The 3572-nt window shown below is 47.3% G+C and overlaps 1 long non-coding RNA gene across 1 annotated transcript; it reads right to left on the reverse strand.

The window, feature by feature from the left end:
* Nucleotides 1–254: 254 nt before the first annotated feature.
* LOC142043150 (uncharacterized) lies at nt 255–3473 on the reverse strand. Its single transcript, XR_012653954.1, has 3 exons — nt 3207–3473; nt 2665–2722; nt 255–480 (listed from the first exon to the last, which is right to left on the reverse strand). It is a non-coding gene; the product is annotated as an uncharacterized LOC142043150 (long non-coding RNA).
* Between the last annotated feature and the right edge of the window lie 99 nt (nt 3474–3572).

A 3572-nucleotide genomic window follows, 5' to 3' on the forward strand; every position in this document is an offset into this window, starting at 1 on the left:
ACGGCGGTTCGAGTCCCGCGGCGGCCAGAACGAGCCTCGGTGTGCTCTTAACGGGCCGGGCAACGGGCTGGGGTCGTGCCCTCCCCGGTCTGGCCCACGGGGTGAGCGTCCCTCTCTTCAGCTTCCATCACGCGGCCTTTTCCGGTGTTTTCTCCCAGTTTGGTTTTGCTGCTGAAGAACGCACTGCGTTTTTAGCGAGCCGCGAGAATGCGCGCCTCTGCACCGTTTTCCGAAAACTGGCATAAAGTTCGTTATGAGACGCGTCATTCTAGTTCTTGGCTGTGTTTCGGTTTTGGGCCGACTGTTACCAAGTGATCAAAATATCTAAGTTTGTGCTTACTGGGTTTTATTTTCTGTAATAACAATTACAACACGCACATTTGTCTCCTACATGCAGGGGGTCTTCAGGGTCTTTACCAGCACCAAACTTAAAAAGGTTCTCATTTTCTCCTGGGAAACAGCAATTCTTTTTCCAGAGTGCTAGGTACAGAAACAGTTAAGATGGAAAAGTTAGGACTTTTCATCATTTCAACTTTCTTAAGTGAGAACACGGCTATACGAATTACTCTCTTGCTTCAAAACGATCAAAGGTAGATGTTCCTAGATAAGCGAGTACAATTACTGCTTATATAGGTTGCTCTTCGTTATGGTACCTCCTTGCATTTTTTGTTAATCAAGACTGACTCGAGTGTATTCCATTTTTCTACCTTCAGAGACAGTGCGTTATGTCTCATCAGCTGTTTTTGTTGATGGTCACATTTCTTGCATTATGCTGACACTACTAGTGTCCTGGTTTCGGCTGGAATAAAGTTAATTTTCTTCTTAGTAGCTGGTACAATGCTGTGTTTTGGATTTAATGTGAGAAGAATGCTGATAACACACTGATGTTTTCAGTTGTTGCTAAGCAGTGTTTATGCTAAGTCAAGGACTTTTCAGCTTCTCATACTGCCCTGCCAGCAGAGGCTGGGGGTGCACAAGAAACTGGGAGGGGACACAGAACGGAAATCTGACCCAAAATGAGCCAAAGGGGTATTCCATACCATATTATGTCATGCCCAGTATATAAACTGGGGGAGTTGGCTGGGGGCACCACGGCTTGAAGATTAGCTGGGCATCAGTCAGCAGGTGGTGAGCAATTGTATTGTGCCTCACTTGTTTTGTATATTCTATTATTATTAATAATGTTTCCCCTTCCTTTTCTGTCCTATTAAACTGTCTTTATCTCAACCCACAAGTTTTACTTTTTCTGGATTCTGTCCCCCATCCCACTGGGTGGGGGGGAGTGAGCGAGCGGCTGTGTGGTGCTCAGTTGCCAGCTGGGGTTAAAACATGACAGTTAGGTACCTGAAAGGATTTAACAGGCCCACGATTACATTTTAAATATTTTCAGGATTTTTCAGTATGTATTTATGTCGAAAAACCTGGAGACAAAATCCCTTGTCTTGTATTACATTCACAGCCCCGTGCCAGTGCTTACACTATGATATATCGCAGCCAGTAATGACGCCTTTTTGCGAGATGATACAGAATGGCCATCTCCTCCAAAGATAAACAAGGTAAATAACCTAAAACTCTATTTTGCTTGATTTCTCATCATTAGGGGAAAATTAAGATCTGTTGCTGCAAAAGGAAAAGGCTGTTTACCACCTCTCACTGCCACCATTCACTAAAAGCAAGGCCACAATTCTGAGCTTTAACAAACCTGCACCATTCTCCTTGTCTAGCGCTTCAGCACAAGCATTTCATACGACAGCTGGAGAGTGCCCAAAAGGCAATTCAAGTGACGGTATCTAGCAAAACTCCTAGCCCTGAACGGAAATCAACTCACATGTATGTTGGCTCTGGTAATACAAAAGCCACCTGCAAAATCTGACTACATCACCAAGCTATGTGGATTTTACTATCTATTATTATTGTAGAATTATATCATGTCCTTGCCATGACGGACAGCAAAAAGCTTTAAATGCTATGTACCAGGATACCGTTAAGGAAAAAGTCAACAATATCCAAAACGTGGCCAAGAGCTCAAAAAACATCTGCTTCACATACTCAAATTTTTCAGTGCCAGGAACCGACACATCAACTTACTACCCGCCCAGGGTTTACTATAGCCAAGAGAACCTTAATGGGGCTATATATACAAGAGAAAGTAGGGACTGTCAAGGTGACCCTCAAAGGCCCAAGGAGGGTACTGAGGCAGAGAAAAGGAGTTGTGGCTGTGAGACAGCATGCTATGGAACACAATGAGGCAAAAGATGGAAATGAGGAAACAACAAAGACCTGAATTAGAGAAACAGCACAAATGACCATGGCAACAGGGATTAAGAAAGGGGAGAATATGTTAAACAGAGCCTTGGGAGGTTACAGGTGAAGGATGGAGATTCAAAGTGTAGGAGGCTGGGAGAATGAGCTAGGTGGGTACTGTCATACAGAGGGACTGGTGGGCATAAAGTTACGGTTTGAATGATGATGTGGGAGATATTTGATAGTATCAGGGAAATATCCCCGTGGGTGAAATAAAGACAGCCACTCAAAGTTACAAAATGCCATCAGCCTTAGACAAATTAGTAAGCATGTGACCCATGAAAAAAATGTTTTAGCTATCTATTATCTACCTTTCTTCTCTGGTTATTTTTGTTCTTAAAGATGGCTGGAAAATCTCACCTGGAATATAAACCGATGAAGAGATGTCTAGGCCTGCAAAGAACCATCAGCTGTATTTCTGAGAAGTGACAATGGTTGGGTATTAACTCAGATGCTTAGTTTTCGATATTTAAAGGTCAGCACTGTAGCACTTAGCAAGAGAGTATAACGAACACACTTTAGGCACCTAAAATATTTACATCTGAGTTGTAAGTATCTAGCTACAGTTAGATAAAATGATTTCACTACAGTTAGATGGATGGGTACGTGGCAACAGGTAAGTATTGACGTTGACACATGAGACAGTAAGTGCACGAGAGCAGAATTGCTCTCTACACAAATGTGTAGATTGGGTTTGATAAAAACTGCTACGGTGTAGAAAAATAAGGGTGCAGAAGTCTTCTATAGCACTGAGTACCTGTGCCTCAGAGCCGAGCTCCACGCATGTAACCGTAGTGGGGGGCGGTCTGGGCCAACCCACCGGCCTGGGCTCTCCCACACGCAGCAGCCGGGCCAGGCGACCCCCGGGGCGGGGGGCCGAGGGCGTTTTTAAGCTTTCTCACCTCTCAGACCCGCAGCTGTACGTCTCCAGGCACAAGGGAGCCCCGGCAGCCCGCCCCCGGCGGGCAGTCCCGCTGGCAGGCCGCGCCCGCCGCTCGGTCACCTCACCTCAGCGGCGGAGGCCGTGCCTTTCCCTCCCGCCTCATGTCTCCCAATGATTTTGGGTTGTCCTCGCCTGAGAAGCTCGGCGGGAACTGCAGCACCAAAAACCGCGCCCCTCCGCACCCCCGGCCGCCGCCCCGCCGCTAAACTCCAGCCCCGACGGCGGCGAGGACGCTCTTGCGCATGCGCCCTGCCGCCGCGGGGCCCACCGGCTCGGGCCCGCCGTGCGGGGTGGGCTCCCTGGGGCGCCTGCGCGCTGGGCGGCG

This window comes from Buteo buteo, chromosome 22, assembly GCF_964188355.1.
Source record: "Buteo buteo chromosome 22, bButBut1.hap1.1, whole genome shotgun sequence".
NCBI lineage: Eukaryota > Metazoa > Chordata > Aves > Accipitriformes > Accipitridae > Buteo > Buteo buteo.